The sequence below is a fragment of the Heterocephalus glaber genome, unplaced genomic scaffold, assembly GCF_053883595.1.
Source record: "Heterocephalus glaber isolate CG9 unplaced genomic scaffold, H.glaber_assembly_v1.0 deba00000768, whole genome shotgun sequence".
NCBI lineage: Eukaryota > Metazoa > Chordata > Mammalia > Rodentia > Bathyergidae > Heterocephalus > Heterocephalus glaber.
Genome location: NW_028258162.1, coordinates 7,304,876 through 7,328,162, shown reverse-complemented (window position 1 = coordinate 7,328,162; position 23,287 = coordinate 7,304,876). Strand labels below are relative to the sequence as shown.

Genomic DNA, 23,287 nt, shown 5'->3' with positions numbered 1-23,287 from the left:
TTGCTTTTAGTTTAGTACATGGTGAGAGATATGGGTCTAGATCCAATCTTCTGCATGTGGATAGCCAGTTTTTCCAGCACCATTTACTAAAGAGACAATCTTTCCTCCAGTGTATGTTTTTGGGCCCTCTGTCAAAGATCAAATAGTTGAATGTGCCTGGGGTTGTTTGTACATTTTCTGTCCTGTTCCGTTGATCCTTACGTCCGTTTTGTGCCAGTACCATGCAGCTTTTATCACTAACTTCACATTTGGGGTTTTGATGCCTTCCGTCTTGTTCTTTTTACCCAAGATTGCTTTTGCTATTCTGGATTCATACAAATTTTAGGATGATTTTCTCCAGTTCTGTGAAGAGTGCTGTTGGCATTTTGATTGGGATTGCATTAAATCTGTAAAAAGCATATAATTCAAATAACATCTTTTAAAAAAACTTTCCACAGTGTCTGGATGTTAGCAACTATAGGAGTTTTGTAAGTAGTTCTTTTAGCCATGATGAGGCATATTAATGTCTGGGTAGCAGTAAAAAATAGAGATTTTTTTCAATATAACTCTTAGAGACCTACTCCTGAATAAGGGAGGCTGTTAACTACTCTGGGGTCTGGTGAATTTATTCTTCACTTACGGGACCCCAACTTCATGACCTTTTTCCATTACCTAACTGGGATTTCATATTACTCAAGGATGTCTTTCTGTAAGAAATTTGTGTTGATCTAAAAAGTGGAACTTTGGTTAGCCCATTTCCCATACCACTTTTGTTTAAACCCAGGGAGCAGTACCCAGACAGGTATTTTTGGCAGTGGCCTGGACTGTGTCTGTTTTGAGAGGAGGAAGGTGAGAAAAGTGTCTAGCCTGGGAAGACCCCAGGATTTTCCTGCTGGAGAGGATGGATGGAGCTGATTCATTTGGAAAATCATAAGGGAGGTGAGATTTGTGAGCCTTGCGTTAGGACTGGAGGTTCACGAGGTGGTTACCTGCTGACAATCTTTATTGTCCCCTCTGCTCTGCGTTCTTGTTTTTAGTTCATTTTATCCTTGAATCATTTGTGACTCTTTTTAAGCTGTCATTCACCCCCTTCTTCACAAGGTATAAAGACATAAAGCAGTGAATTTAATGACAACTCCTAGGTGTTTTGGGTAATATGTTATGGATGAATGGGCATTTTTGATTGCTTGTGTCTATGTCAATGTTAGGAAAATTTTTTTCAGCCACTCATGTTCATTTGTCCAGGATTTGAAGTCATTTGGAAATGCCCACTCCGCCTGCATATGTTACTGGGGTGTGGGATAAAGCGCAACTATAGATTTTAAATTGTGTGTAATAAAAGAGGTGCGAGTGGATTAGCCCTGCCTCCTTTCTTTGGTCCCTGTAATGACAACATATTGAACACAGGAGATTTATTAAATACTGCAGTTTAAAATTCTTCTTCTATGTTACCCAGTATCACTGCCGGAAGAACAATGAAAAAGGCAGGATTTTAGAATTTATGTAATGGTTGGAAACAAACAGAACTTAGCTTCTAAAATGAAGAAAAACTTCTTTTTCTCCCCCCAGGGACATTCCAGAAGATATCTTCATTTCATTCTGTAAATTAGTGTTCAGGTGGGTTTGGTTGTTTACGAACTTGAGTAATGGGCTTGGAGACAAGTTTTATGAGAAGTTGGCCCCACCAGCCGAGCTGTGGCTGATAATGTTCAGAGGGCCGAGTCTGCTTCAAGTCTCTCCGGCAGAAAGCAGCCTTTGTGGGCAGTGCTGATTGAGGGCCTGAGTGCCTTAAGACTTTCACAATGGAGTCCTTAATTGCCCTTTCTCCCTTCTTGTCCCCACACTCTAGGGGATAAATTCCGAAGTGGCAGGGGTTTTCTTACACATCTTTGCATTTCTTTTAATAATACTTTAGGAACATGTTTTGAAAGGACAATATACAGACACGAATCGAGGAATACTATGCCCCTGGGTATTAAAAAGACCCTTTTATTTTTCATCGTGATAGTTCTAGCTTGTGTGAGTCATTGTGAAGGCTCTTTCTAGATTCGGGTGCTTGCTACCTACCCTCAGGTTTATCGCTGGGGCATTCAGGGTCCCAACAGCAGGATGGCAAAGCAGTGCCTCGGCCGGCCTCGGAGACCCTCGGTCTAACCGGCAGGAGATTATTGATGCGTTTCCTTCTGCTGTTTGCACACTCACATGAGCTGCACTTTCAATTAGCTCAGCCTGGGGATAAATTGTGAAATAAAATGGGAAAGTCAGACCCCAATAGACTTTTACAGGCTTTGTGCTGTAGATAAAAACTAGGTATTTATTTGCTAATTTATTTCAGGGGGAAGAGAAATGTCACGTGAAGAGGGAGGAAAAAAAAAAAGCCGATGAGAAAAACGTGTGTTTCACAGACTGACTGAAATAGTAAGTGCACCATTATTTGATTTGTCAGGACTTGCGCGTGTCCCTGACGCACAGGAAGCGTTTTGTACGCCTGTGTGCACCTGTGTCTTCCGGTTGCAGATTACTGGCCTACAGCTGGTCGTACTCGCACCGGCTTTCTGTTCTTTGCCTTGCCCAGTCGGTAGCTGTAATTTTGGTTATGTATTCTTTTTCCCCAAATACCTGGGTTTTTTTTTTTTTTGCTCCCACTTACAGTCTAGCATACTCATTCATAAGAAATGCTTACTTGCTTTACAAGAAAAGCTAAGATTGGAGTCTTCGTTTTTTGAGATCATAGGAAAAAAACCTCTCACTGTAATTTGATATTGAAATGAAATTCTAAGTGTTTTTTTGGATACAGCCACATAATTTTTCATTGATTTCTTAGAATGTAAAATAAATTATATACTCATTAATAGGCTTACCTGGATACTGCTGATTCAGTTCCCTGAGATTTTGTGAGGTAGCTTCAAAAATATTAGATTATTGGACCTTACCATTGCCTGATAATTGAATACTGTGTCTATGGACTGTTAAAAGATTTGATTCCAAGTTAGGTTGACTGTAAGGGTGAGCATGTGAGGCTCAGGATGATTATCTAGGGATTTGGTCTCTGTTTGTAATTTAAATAAATCATTTTGACAGAGACTGACTGTAACCATGTTCAGACTGCTGACAGTGTGAAATTGAGTTGTACACTGGACAGAAGACAAGCAGTCAAGAGAAATCCCCACAGGCAAAATTTGTTATGTAATTGGGTCAACTCATGCATGAGAAATGCATGCTAATTGTAAACTGGTGGCAAAATTATCGTGTAGGAGGCAATTAGGTCTTATGTGAATCCCAACAACCAACAGAGGAGTTTTCATCTTCAGCAAACATAAAAAAGGTTTTGTTGGTTTTTTTTTTTTAAGGGAGAGAAAGGTAGAAATTAGAAAGTCATTCAGCATGGAGATAGATTACTGTTAACTTTCCTCCTTATACAAAAAATACAACTTTTATAACTAATAAAACTTTACATGAAAGTTTCTGAATTTGAATGGTTAAAGGCAGTGTACCAAGTAGTTTGACAAGAGAACAGGATGATATTTTTGTTAACATAGATGATTAATTATGATCCAGTGGTTAAGATGGAAATCCTTGCAGGCTCGTGTTTTTACAGAGTGAATCTCCAAGTGGCTTTCATACCCCGTACCTCACCTCCGAATCATCTCAACCCTAAACTCCCACACATTCCCGGGCAGTAGTGAGTTGACAGCATTATCTTTAAAGGCATAGATTAGATATGTCAAGGAAAACGATAGGGCAATAGCACATATTTTTCTTCTAACACCTAACACATATATGAAATACTTCTTTCTTTTTGGAATACTTTGACATACTCCATTTAATTAGCTCCCTCCTGGGGGAAAGGATTTCTATAAGGAATACTTACACTTTCATGAGAAGAATGTATGGAAAATTAGCTCTTGGTGCTTTCTTTCCAACTCGCGGTTTCCCTTCCACCTGGATTTGCTTTATTTTTCCATGTAGGGCAGAACTTCAAAGGCTGATCTATTCTTTTTATCCTCAATTTTTTAGCCATAGTCACTTAAAGAAACAAATCCATCCCAGACTAGTAATTACTCATGCATGGCAGGAACAAGAGCTGTGGTTTAAAATGGCATTGTCTAGAGGGGAGCTTTGGAAAGTGCCACCATAATCCCACTTCTTTTTGGAGACAGATTAGGCCAGAAAATGTTTTCTGAAGATCCTTCTTTGTGAGATCCTTTCTGCCTGGTCCTGTCTTTTCAGTGCCCTGTGTTCAGGCCCTTCTCCTGTCCAAGTTCCTCCTGCAGCCTCTAATTGGCCTGATTGCCTTCCGGGCTCTTTCTGGCCCTTCCATTGTATTTGGTAAACGACATCACCAGATGAGTCTTTCTGTAATATCCCTTTCATCAAGACCCTAATTATGACCCACTAAAAAGCCTCCCTGGACCTCTAGTTTGAGCAGGATAAAGTCTAATCTCCTAACCCTCTTAATTCTGACTCTGAGGACTCTCCACAATTGCTCCTAAATTATTTTCTGCCTTATCTTTCAGTGCTCATCAGCCCTGTCCATTTCTTTGAGGCCTGGCTGCTTGCTGAGTTCTGGACTTTTGCATGAGTCATTCCTCTTGTTTAGGATGGTTTCACACTATCCATAAATGACATCCTGATCCTAGACACACGGGCAAACACCAGCTACAGCAATCTTCCTTATCTCTAAGTTATTGTGTTTTGTGCTGTCATTTTTACCACTCATTTCAGACCTCTTATTCTATATTTTGGCTTTAATTAGCATTTCATACGCATAAATGTCTGACCCCTCTAACTTCATGGAGGCCACTATTATCCGTGCCATTTTAAATTTATTTTTGTATCTCCAAGAATGCACAACAGCATAGCACTTTCTTTCTTGTCCCTTATTTAGGATGTGTCCCCATCCCTTCCTTGGGTTTCTGGATAGTTTCTTGACTGTTCTCAAGGGCTAACATGTTCCTATCCTTCCCCTCAGGCTGTTGTCTGCATGGTTTCTTGCACATTCTTCCTAAAATGCATGTTTGCGTATGCCATACCCTCTCTTAAAATCTGTCAGTGGCTCCTTAACTGTTTTTAGGGTAAAATATAAAATCTCTTGCAAGGACTGTGAGGGTGTTTCTGGCTTAGTGATTGTGGAGACCTTGGGTGGCCTTCCTGTCGCTACCCCATGCACTCTACATTTCTGCCTGAGAGGCTCTTTGTCCCTCCCCCATGGATACTGACTCAAAGGTTCCCCCCTCTTCCCTGACCTTGGTCTACCCTGCTGCTCTGTTAGTCTGCTTCAGTCGCTGCATGGGAGCTGTCTTTCTCCAAGACTGGACTTCAAGAAGAGATAGCCAAGAGAATTGCCTGTTTTTCTCCTTCTTTTTCAAAAGGATTGCCTTTCTGTCTGGTTCTCAGTCTAAGAAAATAGAATCTTTCCTAAGATGGGTGCCACCGCAGAGTAGGAACTACTGTGCCCTTCCAGCACAGGGTGGCTGGCACCTGGCACAGTGCTGGGTGCCCCGCAGGGGTCTGGTAAGCGTGTATTGAATCAAGACAGAGGCAGTAATTTTTAAACTAATTTTGTATATTCTTTCTATGACGTGCCCCCTTGCAAGAAAGTCTGTAGAGCTTAAAATTGGTTTAGATGTTGTCGTCTTCCTTGTTTGTGCTGCTTGGTGATACCTGCTACTAGATGACTCTGGTACTTACTGTTCAGTGACCTGTGCATTCTATTGGAAGATTATAGCTCCTCGGCAGAGCACAACCCGCTGCACCCTCGGGTGTCACCTGAGAATTGCATTACTTAGGGTACCCAGCCCCTGTTTTAAAGTGTTGGCAACTGGGGAATTTTTTTAGTGTCTCACTTAAGTATCTAAAAAATAAGTAAGACATTTATTAATTCGCTTAGGCTTGGGATGTCATCACAAAGTGCCACAGCCTAGATGGCTTTAAACTACAGACATTTATGCTCTCACTGTTCTGGGTGCCGGCCACCCGGGATTAATGTCCAGAAGGGCGGTTTCTGGTTAGGGCTCGTTTTCCTAGTTTGTAGAAAGTTGCCTTCAGCTCCTGTCAGGCAGACAGAGGGAGAGGGGGGAGGGGGGCAAGAGAGGGGGAGGGAAAGGGGGGAGAGGGAGAGGGGGAGGGGAGAAAGAGAGATCAATCCATCTGCTGGCTCCTGTCTTAAGGGCATCCATCAAATAGGATCCAGGCTCCACCTTTGCGACCTTGTTTAACCTTAGCTGCATCCTTAAAGGCTCCACCTCCAAATGTCACATTGATGGTGAGGGCTTTAAAAGTAGGAGTGTGGGGAGGGGATGCGGGAAGAAGGTGCAGCTTAGTCCAGAACAGGGCTAAGAAATAATCTCCGTGTATCACAGGGCAGTTTTGAGGCAGTTAAATGACGTACATTTTGTGAAAATGTTTTGAAAAATTCAAAGCATGATACAATTACAAGCTACCATCCTAAGTCAGTTTCTTGAATGGAATTAGATGATGCCATCCTCTGCTTGCTCCCATTCCTGGAAAACTTCTGCATTCAGGTTTTAATTTTTTCCTGTTTTCCAACGTGCACAATGTGAAAAAGCAAAATCATGTCTAGGTCTTATTTTCAATCCTTAATTGGCCCTTTTAAAGCTCTCCTTATTTGCAGTTTTGAGCCATAGTCAAAGTAACTTATAGAGATAAAGATGTAGTAATTACATTTTTGAAATTTCCAGGTCTTGGTTGAATTACATGGCTCAGAAAATACTTCACACATCCCGGGTTGGCACATTGGCCCAGGCAGATGTGAATGAAAAGGAAGGCAGGGGTGGAGTCACCACAGGGAAAGTCTAAGAAAGATTAACTTTTGGAAAATGTCTTAATTTCCAGTGTATTATACAGATTTAAAACTTAAAAAGCATCTGAATTTTCTTCCAGATTTTAGTATACATCTTGGGACATATCCATAGTGAAAATATCTGGAATGTCAAAGAAAAACTGGAAATCTTACAGAAATTTTTGTGGAGTAGTAATAATTATGCCACAGAATTATGATTTCAGTGGATTTGGGGAGGTACGTTTAAAATTTGTTTTTTTTAAATTTTAAGTTTACTAAAGTAATAGTCAAATGTTATTTTACTTATTAGAAGGTCTTGAATCAAGGGAGACATTGTATATAGAGTTCAAAACCATTGGTAATCCAAGTGTGTACAATTAAAGAACATTTCATGATTTGGAAATTAGAAATACGAGTGTCTTTTAAAGCATATGCAGCTATGTTGTCTAATTTGCATTTCATTTTCCTAGAAAGATTATGTCATGAAAATTGCATTTCTTAAATGTTTTTGCTCATGGTTTCTTCTGTAGCTTTCTTTCTTTCTGGCTGCCAGAGCTGTCTTACGGCTCTTCTCTTCTTCACACATTATCGTGCAATGCTACTTGGAAAAGGATTCCTCTCAGTTTTTCTGTGAGGGACCTGTTGCTTTTGTGGGGACTCTCAGACTCCAGTGAATTGCAAGGACAAGGAGCAGGAAGTTATAGTTACTTTTTTGGCTTGCCCATATATATTTTATTTCCCATATAGATTTTTCCTTTTGTGGCTGTTTTAACTAACACAGTTAACTTTTTTTTTTGGTACCGGGGATCAAACTCAGGACCTTGCGCTTTTGAGGCAGGCGCCAGAACCACTAAGTTACATCCCCAGCCCGACAAAGTTAACTTTTAACTTGTTTGAATTAAGCTTTGTATTACTTCATTTTTATAATTACAAAAGTGTTAGAATTTCCCTCTGTTTAGCAAACTAGAAAAAAAGTACAGATTTAGGAAAAAGAAATAGAAGAAAAACAAACCCCCAAATCATCCTATTTTTCACTGATTGATTGGTATTGGAGAGTGAATCCAGGGCCCCAGGCATGGGGGACTGTCCTATTGATTACAGCCAAAGTAGGCTGTAAGCAGTGCAAGCGGTAAAGCGTTAACACCCACCTGCTAGAGAACGGCCTTACCTGTGAGCTACACCTCAGCTTTTATTCCTCTAAAGACCTGTTATTTTGGATAGAAAGCAATTTCCTCCAAAGTGATTTAAATATTTAGTTTTGTTATGTAATTGTTGTGGGGCCTTTGAGGGCAAACTGCAGTTCTAGTTTTTTTTCCTTCTCTCCCTTCCTTCCTCCCTCCCTCCCTCCATTCCTTTCTTCCGCACATCTCGCTCTGTTGCCATGCTGGCCTTGAACTCCTGGGCTCCAGCGGTCCTCCTGCCTTGGTCTCTTGAGCAGCTGGAATTACAGGCACACACCGTCCTGCCTAGTTCCAGGTTTGTGTTTGAATCTCCTGGAACACAGTGCCCTGACTATAAAGAGAAGTAGAAATGGCCTTCCTGGTGGCCTCTGCACATGTGTTTGTTCAGTAAATGGTGGTTAACAGCTATCACACTACACCAGGCCCAGAGAGTCTCCCAAAAACGGAGGGAGCACTTTTCTGGGCGCCTTCCATGTTCTTCCTAGGACACATGGAGTGACTAGGAAAGGCTGTAGGGGGTAGAGGTAGGTGCGATAGAAAAGCTGGAGGGAAAGAGTATGGAAAGGATAGGAGCACCCCACACCTGAAGGTTAGGGTGCAGGGAGCAACACCATTACTGAAATGCAGCTTGGAGCAAGATTGTGAAGGAGCAGTTCTATTTTCAGCATCAACAAAATCCACATTCTGTAGAGGAGACCAGTTTTGAAAACCTAATTATTGGCTCACACATTTTTTGAGGGCTTACTGTGTGCTGAGTACTTTGCTAGGAGGTGTGGGATGTGAGGAATAAAGTAAAAATGACCCCTGACCTCATGAAGCCAACACTTAGCCTCTGCCAGGCAAGGAGGTAACTGCCAGGACAACTGCCTGCATATATGAGATATTTTATCTGACTCTGAGAGTGAGCAATGCCAGGGAGAAGGAAATGCTGGGTTAATGTCAGTGGGACAACTAACCCAAGTTTGTGAGCAAAGAAATGGAACCATTGGCATTATTCTTTTACAATAATTTTTAAAGAATTTTATTGAATTATGAACCTGAATAGTGATTCATGGTGATTCATATTGGCTACACTGTAGTTGTGACAAATTTTATTGTTATGTTTTTCTGTTTCCCTTTATCTGTTTTTCCTATTCTGTGTTTGACAGACAGAATGGACTCAAAAAATATCATTCCAAGATAAATCACTGCCGTTGATTAACAGAAGTTTAAATGAAGATATAAATAGGTGTCTTCAATGAAATAAAGCACAACAATAGTATTATATATAGAATGTCAGAAATGTTTCAATTGTGGGCAGCTTGTTAGTTTCAGGGTGGTTAAAAAGATCAACATCTTAAACAATTGCATACTTGAAAAATTTTATAGATGCCCTCTCTATTTTGGTTTGCAATGCTTAAGAAGATGAAAACAAGTTAAAAGTAAAATTATAGACATTTTTTATAGCTCTCCCTTCCTGCCTCCAATCTTTATAGTGATACTTTAAAATTTTAAGTTTGATGGAATGCAAACTTATGAGAAATATTTTGCCTTTGAGAAACATAGTGATCCATGCGCTGGCAAAGTGTGTGTTTTCCGTACACATCACATGTGTACCTGTGTGTTTGAGCAAAGAGGTAAGAAAGGAAACATAAACATTGGTTAGGGCCGGTGGCTCTCCACCTCCCTGTTCCTTGGCCTGGTACGTGCTGACAGTGAGCCACTGCAGCATCCCCTTGGTGCTGTGGGCCCTTTTCCTGCCAAATATTGTTCTCATGCAAGATGAAATAGCTGAATCAGTGTGGCCCGAATCTCGATCCTGCTGAGAATATGAAGACTCATGCAGGTTGTAATACAGATTAGCTGGTGAGCGCGCTGTTGGAGAAATAAAGTGAGTTTCTCTAAATGAATTTAACAACTGCTGTGAACCTTTTTGTGTCCTCCAGCATGAGCGTGCATGCTGGCAGTTAACCATTTATTTCCCTCATTTTCTTGAAAAGTTGCTCTGGTCCACCCCTGAGCATTTATTGTAAACACTTCCATAACTTTATTTTACATTCATGTTTTGCCAGATAAGCCATTCGATACATTAAATTACTGAGTATTGTGAAGGGCAGGGTAAGTCGTTATTTACTTGATTTCCTTAAGGAAGAAAACCATATTTTTTTGTATTATGAAATAAAAGAGCTCTGCTGTCACTGATAGAATTCAGTAGGCCGCACTACTGGCTTCTTTAGAGTAAACAGATTAGCATATGACATTCTGATCACAGGCTTTGCCTTATTGGTCCAAAAGGTGTTCCGGAATAGTTAGCAAGCAGCAGGATCCATAGCTGAAATTATTTTGTGTCGCTTTCAACCTGTCTTCCATTGCTATTTCTGCTTCTAGAGGTAAATTAAAACGGATGAAGCTTCTAAATTCTGTAGGGATTATACTACTTCCCCCTAAATGAAATAAATTTAAAAATCAGGAACACTACTATAAAGTATAGAGCATTCAGATAACCTGAAAATAATCGGAAGTGTGCTAGTTTGTCGGATCGCAGTCTTCTGTGGAAGTTTGTTGAACTCTTTGCCTTGCTTATGTATGAAATGCGCTCAATCTGCCTAGGAAGCAGCTCTTCCATCTGCTTCCCACCTTATTCTCATTTGTCTCCTGACACCCCGTGTGTGTGCGTGTGTGTGTGTGTGTGTGTGCGTGCGCGCACGCACGGATGCGAGTGTGTGATTTCTTAGTAAACATATTTGTGACTGCGGTTTGTAAATGGCAAAGCACAACACGGTCATAACAAACAACTATTCAATTCAGTAGTGCTGTTCTAAACTTTTGCAGATGGCCTTGTAAATTATTAGTGGGGCCCTTTTAGGGTTCTTAACATAAGTATTTAGCTGAATCATTGTTTCTTACTCGTTGGCACGCATATACCAAAAATTGGGTTGGGGGGATGTTGGTCTAAGAGAAGCCTCAAGAAGATAGGAACTGAGTTAGTCTGGCAGCTTTCTACTGACCCCATAAAAGAGCCTCTGTTTTGCCCTTACCCTAGCAAGTGAGAATTTGAGGCTGATCTTAACTGTATTTTCTCAATAGCTGGAAAGCCAGTTTGCAACTGTCCTGACAATCAGTTGGAGTCCTGGGGCTGGCACCCAGATATCTTGACTTCTAGTGTGATTACAGTTGGTTTTGGGCACATCCTTAGTAAAATGGCGCCTGGATTCCCAAGCCTCAGGTCCCTGATTTCAGTCCCCAGATATTGGCTACACCTCCTTTAAACTGCGGACTATCAGTCTATAGACACTTGTGTCCAGTTTAAAGAGCGGTAATAGAGTGGGCACCATGTACCTGCCATCCCCCTCTGACACAGAACGACTGTAAAACCTTTAAGGCTCTTGTGTTCCTTGTGGATTTATACCTCAACCCTTTAACTAGCTGCCAGCAACCCAAGGCCCATGGGCTTCTTGAACACACAGCTTTTCATTGTGAGCCACTGGAAGGATCGCATGACAATCTAATCCCCATGTGTATAAACAACCTATGGATTTGGGAGAAAGCCTGGTTGGCTTCTTGTGTCATTAAAGCATGCACCGTCTGTGAGGGACCCTTACCACCTCCCTTTTCCTTCACTTTTAGCTGTCCAGACTTCCGCGAGAGCTGTCAGGCACTGTGTCATTGTGCACCTCTGTTTGTACTTAGGATAAACGGGATGAAAATTCACGAAGGGCTCACTGTGTGCTGGGAAGTCTTTCCTGTTTGTTATTTCATTTTTTGGGGCAACAATCTCTAGAAATAGTTGTCATCATCCTAATGTCATGGATCAGGACACTGGAACTCAGGGTGGATAAATAAGTTGCCCAATTGCATATAACCAGGAAAGAACAAAGCTGGGATTTAAGGACAGGGTTTTGGAATGCATTCCTCTGACTTCAGAGTGCAGTATTTCTTCTCTAAATCAGAATTTTGGGAGCATTGCTTGTGTGTTTTATCTAAGTCTGCTTTTGTCATAGAGAGAATATGAAAGATAGTTTCTTTTGATAGTGCAGAGTTAGTTAATTTATTCTTGAATGGCATTTGGGAGGCCAGGTAGTGAGCATTAGGACCAAATTTAGAATTTTCACTTTTTTTTTCTTTTTTTGGTGCTACTGGGATTAAAGCCAGGGCCACCTGCATGCTAAGCAAGTGCTGTACACTGAGCTCTACCCCAAACCCAGGTTTACATTTCTTAATGCGAGGAGCAGAGCTCCATCACCCAGAAATGGAGTGTCCTAGTCAAACGTGCCTATGTGTGTTGGCATACAAGAAGGCTTTGTGTCTCCCCAGACATTATACATGCGCTTCGATCTTAAGGCGCAGTGCTGCTTCCCCTTCAGGGTACACTTACCTTTCCTGTCTCGCTTTCTCAGGAAGTACTTGCGTGGTGCTTGGCACTGTGTTACTGGAGGGAGTGGGCTCTAAGCACAGTTGTCCCCTTTGTGGAGCACAGGACACAGCCTGGAAGCGTGTTAAGAGAGAGATGAGGTTTGGGAGCTGGAGAAATGGAGAATAAGGCACTTGACCCTACCTGGGGTTTGATGACGATGGTCCCAGATGGCTGACCGAAGGTGTCGCGAGATGAGTTTCTAAGAATGAATGCAGAGAGGGTAGAGATGAGTGGGGAATTGGTCATGGTGAGTGAGCAGGGAACTTTCCACATAGGCTAACTGCAAACTCAAGGAGTAAGGGTGACAATACAGTGTGTTTGGTGAGGTGCAAATAGTAATTTTATCCTGAAGATTTTGAAGAGTAGCTGCAAGATCTTGTTTGAAGGGAATGACCCTTGATTTTAAGACCATTTGTTTAAATGTTGGGAGTAGATTGACTCATCCTGTTCATTCGGCCTATATGTGTGTTGGATTTCACTGTAATTGTCATTGTGGAATCTTGGGCCCCATATGTCTGGCTGTTGAGCCCGGGATGATGATAACTGGGGTATTTGTGGGTGTCTGTTTGGAGAATAAAAGGAAAAAGATCATTTCTTGCATTTCTGTATGTTTAAACCATGCCAATTTGAAAAAGTAACAGGCAGTTTTATTGCATTGATTTAGACTTGAATGACAAATACTGAACAAAGGTGTCTGTGTGGTATGTAAATAGGGCGGTGGTGTGTTTACGCTCCGACTGTGACACAAGCCCGGGATAGCGAGTCTCAGACACAGTCTCAGGTTGGCAGGTCTGAGAGTGCAAAGCTGTATAAATATGTATGTCTTCAGCATTGCATGCAAATGCTACATTAATTCTCCTACAAATATGGAGAGGAAATCTCAGTTAACTAACATGGGGACTGTTCCAGCCAAACTATTATTATGTTACAATATAGGCTAAGAGTGGATCTTTGTTCTTACCAACAATGTTTGTAAAAGTTAGATGACAGCCATGGTGCAGCTCCCTCCGAATCAAAGGCCCAGCTACCTCTTTGCTCGCTGAGCAGGCCAGAGATTGACGCTGACCAGGACAGGTCAGCGTGGTGGATAGGGATGGCCCAGCACTTGACCCCGGTCCCTGTTTTCCTCAGGACACTGTCTGCACATGTCTTTTCTGGCAGCTCATGAGGGTGCCTGTTTAAGACTATTTATTTATATTTGACTACTAAAGTCAGAATGCAGAGGATCAAAGTCCTAGTGACTGTGTAGTTTTGAACAGCTTAGTTTTGTGTGTGTTAGGAACTAAGGACTTGGTTCTAGTTAAAAGCAAAGGAAGAGTTAGTTTCGTATCATAGCAGGAATTGTGGGTAAGACACACACATTTCCTACAATACGAGAGTTATGTGGTAAATTCATAAGGCTCTTCCAACTTTTAAAAGGACCCATTTCAGCAGAACCTTATATCTAAATCACTGTGCCTGTCTTCTCCCACATCTCAAATGAGAATGAAAATATTTGATGGATACTTTAAGTTAGGAGGATCAATGAATGCATGATAGAAAAGCCCTTTTCATGATTGAGAATAAATGCCTTTAAATAAAAATATGAAATTGAGCTCACTCTATGGAGACGGCTACCTGAAGGGATGATTTGCTTTCTTTCTTGGCTTTTTATAATATTATTAAAACATAATTGAGAAACATGAGAAAAGCAGTTTAGTTTGGTTGAAGAGGGGCAAGGAAATGCATGTGCCCTGATGTAGAAGAGAGGAAAACTACATGTGTCATTGGGTATACTTGGCAGGTGCTCTTTTGAATCTTTCTAGATCACACATCGAAAGCAAAGTGGTGGTAATTATTCTTGAGGATCCCAAAACGTTGTGTTTCGAAATGGGATTAATACTGGGGAAAAAAGTGGGACATTTTATGAAAGGTCCAGTTTTCTTCCTATGCATGTTTTGTCTTTGCAAAGAATATTTGAGATGAGCTAATGTTTATGGCACTGAGCAAAGGGTTGACCTCTCGTATTCATAGGGTGGGTGAGTGTTCCAGTCTGTTGAAAGTGTTGGATTAGAAGGTCATTTTGAAGGACCAAATAGGCAATAATTAGACCGGGCAGAAATGAAACCATAGTGAGCTGTAATCCTAAAGAAAATTAAAACACAGAAAACACTGCATTATTTATTGGGATTTAATGGGAACTTGCCAAGAGAAACGCAGCTGGCTTTCTGCTTTTTGGAGTGTTTGTAGACTAGAGAAGGAGCTGTCCGTCAGATCGAAGCTCACACTGAATTCTGCTGTGGGCCAGATCTCACCGTAAAGCGAAATGGGGAAGAGACCCAGTTAACTATGTGAGTCAGGACAGAGAAGGCTCGGGCTGCCCGCCATTTCCTAGCTGCTTTGTTCAGTGACCTGCTGGCCTTACGGGGTGATTTTAGAAGCCAGCAAATAGCAGCATCTCCTTTACTTACCTTCCTTGTCCTCAGTAACTTGGTAATAAAGCAATTCTGCTTCATTCCTTGTGTCGAAATTTCCATACCTATAATGTGGAAATAAAAATACTTGCAAGATTTTATGAGAATTGAATATTAATTCTTAAGATACAAGTAAGACTTAAATACTTAATAATGGATATTTTTGTTTTTGTTATGGGAGAAATTAAAATTTGAGGAAAGATTTTGGCATGAAAATGCTTTAGTCACTTCATTTTATGTTTGTAGAAATACCAGCATTTCCAAACTTCAAATTTCATACCATCTGCAAAAGTTTATTTTATTTTATTTAGATTTTCTAGAAGTAACATTATTTTGACTACTGTCACTCATAATTTTGTATTTAATATGTTCATTGAATAATGCTGCAAAGTTTTTCTGGGAGTGTTTAGTTTCATTGTAGAATTTTTACTGATGAGAGTAGTGAAAATAAGCATACTGACTTACTGATTCTCATGTATTCAGGGTGAAAACAATTGTTATTAATGCAGCGTGGCACAGCACATAAGTTCACAGATGAGTTGTTTCTCAATTTGGGTTCAGGACCCTAAGATTTTTTTGGTAATGCCCTAACATTTTGCTTCCTTCCAAGCATTGTGATGGACATCAGGGTTACTTAAGATGAGATGAGAGAAAACCTATTATTTATGCTGGGGCAGAGATTCAGGGTATCTTGAATTTTAATTCAAAAAGGTAACAAATAACACTTTCCTGCTTCGTCAAAAGGTGCAGATTCCAGATTAGTCTTTGACCGCACAGTGTGATTATAAAGGAGGGGACTGGGCAGAGCCCATCCGATTTCGAGGCCATGGGGATATTTTAAGGCACCCACCATGGTGGGCTTATTCACTGGGTGTCCTCAGGTCTGTTATCTGTGCTTTTCCATATGGCACTCAGAGACTTTGATAAAGAGAGGCTGAAATATGCCACTCTCGGGCTCACAGATGCCATTTGTCATGTATAGCACAGCTGGGCAGATGCAAACCAAGCTTGTTATTCTTCATCCAGCAAGGAATTTATTTTGTGATAATTGTTATGGATACCCATGTTGTGTATGACACAAAATCCAAATTGAAGAGGAGACAGTGGGTGCTCCCTTGGGGAGACTTTGATAACACTTACCACGCTGTGTTGAAGCCTAACTGAATGTTCTCTTTTCCAGGTCCACCGCGGTTCCTTGAATTTAGGGGAATGTGGCTAGTCCTGTTTTTAACCCCAGCCCCAGACTTGGTGCCTGCCATGTAGTAGCGTTACAAATATATAACATAGTGTGGGGCACTTTGCTTATTGTGGCATGGCTTGTAAATTGATTTCCAGATTAATTTCCACTCAAAACTCCTGTAAGACCTGACCTATCTTGCTCCACTCCTGGATCTCCTTTCCCCCATTTTGCTCCTGACTGGCAGTGTTGCCCTGTCTCCAGGATTTGTCTGCTGATGAGATACTCAGAGTATTGTGTGTGCTGCTGGTTGCACCTTGTGTGAACCAGGAGGTGAACTGCTAAATTCAGCAGCATTTGATCTGAGCACAACAAAGGTTTATTTCTTTCACGTCACAGCCCAATGCAAATTGGTAGTGGAGAAGCGGGGCTGAAGGGTTGGCTCCATGCAGCCATCAGTGATCCGGGGGTCTTTGGTTGAATGTCTCAGCTCTCTACCTTGTTGGCCTTCGGTTCTGTGTGGGATGAGCTGCATCACGTATGCATCAAGCAAAGGGGACCAGAGAACTGAGAGGGGTTGGAGAGCAAGATCTAGAAGTTGTGTGCATCATCTGCGTCTAGATTCTGCACACCGAAATTCAGTAAAAGGGTCCCCTTACTGCAGGGAGTGTGAAGGGAGGGTGTCTGTGTCCCAAGGAGGAAAACAGAAAGTGGTGTTCAGTCCCCACTGTAGTGTTTTATCTAGAAGCATCTCCCTGGAGGCTGGACAGAAATAGCCTAAGTGTTCTGTGGTCCTTGCAGCCTCTGAGATGCCTGCCATGGTCTCCTGAGAGCTGGTTTTGAGTTTCAGGGAAACGTAAGCCCTCGTTGTGGAAGAAGTCATAATTTGGGCTGAGAACTCTTGTCCCGTTTGTTTGAGTGGCAGAGCTCTCTGTTAAGTCTGGCTCAGTCACAGACAAGACAAATGTCCAGCCTGAGTGGCCAGTGAGATCCAGCCGTGGTGTCACAGGTGGGTGTAAAGAGTTCAAATATGAAAGTTAGACTTGCTGTCTTTTTGTTTTGTTTTGTTTTCTACCAATGAAAAAATATGTTCGAAGTCAACCTGTACTTTCACAAAACCACAAAAGTAAAGATAGGAAAACTTTGAACATACTCAACTGTCATATACTAAACCAGAAACCCTCAGTGATCACAAGGAAGTGACCCCGGAAAACTCACCCCCCAAGATAATAACAGCTTTCCCTATTTGAGAGCTGTTTTGTGGGAGTGGTGGTCAGGCACCACGTGCTGATTGCCAATTGTGTTGTATCCAAATTTACTAAATGGTGGGGTTTTATTGTATTTTCTTTTGCAACTTCTGAAGGTTTCTTTTCACCTGCCACTCCTGAGAATGAATCACATATACAGGGGTGTGCAGATTAAGTTTTGAGGACGATGTTCTGTGGCAGTTACTTTTGAATCATATTCTTTGTGAGAAGCTAGTTCTTTTTTTTTTGAGAAGTTAGTTCTTGAGGCCATTTAGTGACTTAAAAAACTGACATTTCCTCTTAAGTCATGGGAAATCATTTATAAGTTTACTCTTAAAAAAAAAAGGTTTAGGGGCTGGGGATTTAGCTCAGTGGTTTCACTACCTGCTGCGCAAGTGCAAGGACCTGAGTTTGATCCCTGGTACCAAAAAAAAAAAAGAAAAAAGGTTTAGTTTACAGACCAGGAGGGTCTCATACGAATGGTGAACTGTGAGTCAACAAAAGGGTCCAAATAGTTTGTGGAAATTCCCAGTTTATGCCTACAGAATACCAAACACATTGTGACACATCGAGAGAATCAGTGGATTATGCTTTTTTCTGGTCCTGAAAACTCTTGCGTGTATTTTATGAAGTGTTAATGCAGTTAGTATCTAATGTTCCTAATTTATGCAATTGGATATTTCATAAATGGGTTTTCTGCATGCAAGCATTTGTACACATTAATATTTATGCAAGTATTCAAATCAATGCAAGGGCATCTGTCTGCATATGTGATGAAAATATGCATATATGCATGAGCATTTGTACCCAGAGATAAGTCCCCAAAGTTAGTGATTGCTGAGGTTACAGTTTTTGACTTTTGTCCTTTTGACAAAATTTCCTTGATTATAAAGGGCAGGGAGAGAAATAGTGCAACCATTAATATTGACAAGTGAAACAGTTTTAACTGTAAGGTGTAATAGTTTATTGAAGTTTCATTAGTGATAGGATTTTTAAAACCAGTATTTTAGGCCATGTAGCAGTTTCCATAGGGCATTTATTCTAATAAATTGCCAATACAAAGAATATTGTGAAATAATTTTTGTAAAAAGTATTTCATTTTTTAAAAACAGACTTATTTTATCGTGAGTTTGACTCCTAGAAATAAATTGGCTCAAGCAGTGTGGGTCTTCCTTTGCCTGCTTTAAGATGCTTGTAAGAGTGTGTAAGATGGTAGGATGTGGGGTGGGGAGGAAAGGTTCTGACTTCAAGTCCTTTGTGGTAACTTCACATCTTCACCTACTTTATGAAGGTGGCTCTAGGTTCTTGCCTGGCAGGGACCTGGGAATCTTCCAGGCTGGGAAGCCTGGAGTCTGGGGTCCACCTCCCCAGGAGGGCTAAGGAGCTTCCCCGAGGCATGGACCCCTTGCAGGCTTCAGGCTTCGGGACAAAAGGTTGACAGTCCTCCTTGCTTGGTGACCTACTCACCCCCATCCTGTGTCTCTGTTAGTCTAGGGGGAAATTTCTCTTTGATCTCTTCTAATTGTAGTTTGTCTGTTTATTAGGTTCAAATGGCAAAGTGTTTCTCTCAATTTATAAACTTATTTATTTATATCCTGGTACATTTCCAGTCCCTTATGTTAACAGTTCATGGTAGGCCAAGAATAAACAGTCAATTCTGAAATATCAGTTTTGCAGTTTAAAGACGTGTTAAAGATTTCTTTTTCTTTTCTTTTCCTTCTTTTTTGTGCATCCCATTTCTGAGGAATTTAAAATCTACCAGATGTTTGAAAAGGATTGAGAATTATGGTGTGTCTTTCTCATCTTAAACAACATCTTCTCATTGAACTTTTGTTTAGATTCGTTTGAGCTGAAGTGCCAGGGAGTTAATTTTTGTCTTACAGGAAAGGAGAGATTGAGAAAGTTTTGAGTAACTTAACTGTGAATTTGAAAGGATCTGTTTGCTCAGAGTTGGGCATCCTTTCTCAAAGTCCAAATCTTACTTATTCTCCGTGACTACTTTGGGTGTGGGCACAGGTTTTTATTTCTGTGTTTCTCATTAGAAAGTGAGGCTGTGACTCCTCATGCAACAGGTATGGATGAATATGTTTCGTATCTCTGATGGGCATGTGGTATTGCCTGCTTTGAAGGCGTTCAGTTAACATCAATCTATCATTGCATGCAAGCCCATTGCTACAGAATTTGGGTCCTGGATCACATGTGCTCCTGTTGGATGGGGCTCAGACTCATTTGTAAAGACAATTTTACTTCTTGTAGGTATTTACTTGGTTCACCTCTCAGCAGAAGATACTCATTTAACCTTGAAGAAGAAGGGGTAGCAAGTATGAAAGTTGTGCTGCAAGATGTGGTATATTGATGGCATAGAAGAATGCTAGTGTGAGCAAAAAGGAGTGCAGTATAGAAGGTAGGAGAGACTAGCAGGGCCAGGATAAAGTGTTGAGATGTTACTGCGACTTCAGTGAAAAGCCTTTGAAAATTTTTGGGTACAGGTATGAAATAATTTGATTTACATTTTTGAAGGGATTACTTTGGCTGATGTGTGATTTTAAACAAAAGGATTTCATGGAGCAAGAATATACACAGGGAGTGATTATGAGAGACAGGTGAGATATGTTGGCTTGCACTAAGCTGGCAACATACAAATGGAGAAAAGTTGTCTATGAATGTTTTGCTTTGAGGTGAGAGCCAAGAAGACATTCTGGAAGATGAAATATTTGAAGGGAGTAGAGGAAACAGGGGTGTCTCCTGGATTTTGGTTTGAGCAAATGTGTGGATGGTGTGACATTTAATTTAGATGGGGAAGGCTAGAGAGAGAAAAAGTGAGAGGTCGACATTTTGCTTTGGCTGGGTGTGGACAACCAGATGGAGGTGGTTGTCAAGCTCTTCTCTCCACCGTGGAACTCAGTGGAGAGGGGAGAGAAAGAGGCATGAAAGGTATCAAGTCATCAGTACCTAGTGGGCTTGGACCCCTTGAATGAGATGAGATCACGTAATGAGAAAGTGTAGACAGAAAAGAGGAGAGAGCCCAGGGACAAGCCTAGAGTTCTTCAATCCTTTTTTTTTGGTACTGGGGCTCGAACTTGGGAACTTGCGCTTGTGAGGCAGGTGCCAGAACCACTGAGCTAAATCTCCAGCCCAAGTTCTTCAGTCTTGAGGCCTGGTAGAAGAATGACAGTTGGATCTTGTGAGATTACCAAGAATTAATGTGAATTTGGAGGCAGAAGCCAAGAGAGGAGGTGATGAATTGGAAATAGTGAATAGGCTGCCAAGGATAGTAGAGATGTAAGGCTGAAGGTGGAAGCAATTGAAAGCAAAAAGGTTTTTGTTGTATTTATTGCATTTGCTTGTTTTTTTATTTTAAGTTTTTAAAAATTATCTTTTATTAGTGCATGTTTGCAGTACATAATGTTTCCATTCCTTGTGTGGAGTTGGTCCATGTACAGAACACATCGTCATTCCTTTTTTGGTCCCCTTTCCCTCCCCTCTCTTCCCCTCCATCTCTCCATTCCCTTTCCATTTGAGAAAGATCCATCTCCCGACTTCCTGTTAGCTAGCTTTTATTTTGCTCTTTATTTATACTTTGAGTGTCTCATATAAGAGAGGCTGTGCAATATTGAAGCTTGTGTGTCTGATTTATTTCACTTAACATTGTGGTCTCAAGATGCATCCATTTTCCTACAAGTTTATCCTTCTTTATGGCAGAGCAGTACTCCATTGTGTGTAAATACCGGGGATCTACCAAAGCTTGTTTCTATTTAACATGGACAGAATCTATCCAGTGAACTAGGAGAAATTGGTGATATAGGAGAGAGGAATAAGAGCAAGAAGAAAGTTCTAGAGAAGGGTGGAAAGGATGGAGTTCAAAGTACAGGTATAGGTTGGCTTTTGATAGGCTCTAGGGATATTTCTTCCACTAGTTTAGAAGGGAACTTACTATGAGTTGCTTCTACTTTGCATTCTCTGTTTGAGGTCTTTGATCTCCTTCTCCCCAGTGCTTAAAAACTGATTCTCCACAGCTTCATTCTCAGTTGAATTATACACACTGTATATGTCAAATTCTCAGCAAAAGTCTTCCCTGTCCAGAGGGATTCTCAGAGCTTTTTTTTCATCTTAGCACGAGCTGTTCAGAATGATAACTGCTGGCCATGAGCACCTATGAAGTACTTGAAATGTGGCTACTGTAACTGAGGAATTGAACCTATAGTTTTATCAAATTCAGATTTAAATGCTGGTACTCAATTCAATCACTGGAAAAAATTTGCTGTGTTCATAAACTATCTTGTTAGTAATTTTATATTGATTAAATGTTGAAATGACCCCCACAAGCACAGAGGAGGTGAGCCACATGGGTGCCAGAATCAACCCCCACTCCCCTGGTTGAAATGAGAAGACACATGAACAAGTCTCAAAACCAGACTTCCAGATCACCTATAGCAACCCCAAAGGGAAACAAGATGGAACACTCTGATACTCAACCACCTAGACACCCTGAACTGCAAGAAAAGAGGATCTGGAAAAAATGAAATCAGAAATAATTTCTCACATAACAGCAGAGATTGTGCTCATAGTGCAAGACATGATTAACAAATCTAGAGAAGAGCTCAGGAACATGATGGAATCCCAACATAGGAAACAAATGGAATCCATAAAATAGATGCAAACAGATTTTCAGCATATTAAAAACTCCATTGAAAGTCTGTGCAGCAGAATGAGCCAATGTGAGGACAGAATTTCAGATATAAAAGATAAGATTGCAATTAATGACCAGGAAAAGAAAAATTTCTTTAAAATTGTAAGGGATCATGAGAAATCAATCCAGCAGCTTCCAGGTGCAAAGAAGAATAACATAAGACTGACTGGAGTCAATGAAGAAATAGGAGAGAGTGCAGATGACATAAAAAAATTGTTCACAGAAGTAATGGTAGAAAACTTCCCAAGCAGGGAAAAAGAACTTGACATACAGATAAGTGAGGCATATAGGACTCCAACTAATCTTGATCAAAAAAAATCTAGTCATAGGCATATAATTGTTAGGATTCCAGAAACCCAACAGAAGAACAAAGTTCTACAAGCAATTAGAGAAAAGAAACAAATCACATAAAAAGGAAAGCCCATCAGAATCACAGGAGACTTCTCAATGTAAACCCTGAAGGCAAGAAGGCTTGGAGTGATATTTTTCAAGCCCTGAAGGAAAACAGCCTCCAACCCAGATTGATGTACCCTGCAAAACTATCTTTCAAAATTGATGGAGAAATAAGATACTTTCATGAGAAAGAGCACCTCAGGAACTTCATGAATATCAAACCAGCACTCCAAAAAATTTTAGACAATGTCCTAGGAAAAGACAATGAGGATCACAACCCCAGGAAGCCCAGCAGAATGAATCCGTCGGGTGTGACAAGAAATTAAATGCAAAGGGGAAGAATCCAACAAACAGAAAAAGTCATGACAAGATAAGTCAATATGTATGAGTTATAACCATCAATGTTAATGGTCTCAATTCACCAATCAAAAGAAATAGACTGGCAGAATGGGTCAAAAAGCAAGACCCTGGGCTGGAGATTTAGCTCAGTGGTTCTGCACGTGCCTCGCAAATGCAAAGGCCTAAGTTCCATCCCCAGTACCAAAAAAAAAAAAGAAGCAAGATCCAACAATACACTGCATACAAGAAACACATTTAATTCAAAAAGAAACTCATAGTCTGAAAGTTAAAGGGTGGAAAACAATACTCTTTGTGACAAGAACCTGAAAAAAAAAACAGGAGTAGCTACCCTCTTTGCAGATCAAGTGGATTTCAAACGAAAATCTGAAACACTCTGGTCCCAAGAATTTCAGATAAGGGATACTCAACTTGTATGTACAAATCTATTGTGAACATGTGTTTTCATTACTCTCAAGTAAAAACTTAAGAACAGGACTGTTGGTTCTTAACAGTAATACAAGAAATTTCTGTATTGTTTTCCAAGATGGTTTTGTCATTTTACATTCACATTAGCAGTATTAGAAAGTTCTAACTGGTTCACACCTAAGCTGACATTTGTTCTTTTAAAACTTT

General features: G+C 40.7%; 1 protein-coding gene across 1 annotated transcript in view; it reads left to right on the top strand.

Moving 5' to 3' along the window:
- Positions 1–23,287, top strand: part of LOC147829077 (uncharacterized) — a 256,666-nt gene that overhangs the window by 209,810 nt on the left and 23,569 nt on the right. Inside the window, exons 7-9 of the mRNA XM_087207160.1 lie at positions 1,549–1,596; positions 2,315–2,397; positions 6,883–7,018. The gene's annotated coding sequence lies outside the window, so the exon portion shown is untranslated. The remainder of the gene's footprint in view (positions 1–1,548; positions 1,597–2,314; positions 2,398–6,882; positions 7,019–23,287) is intronic.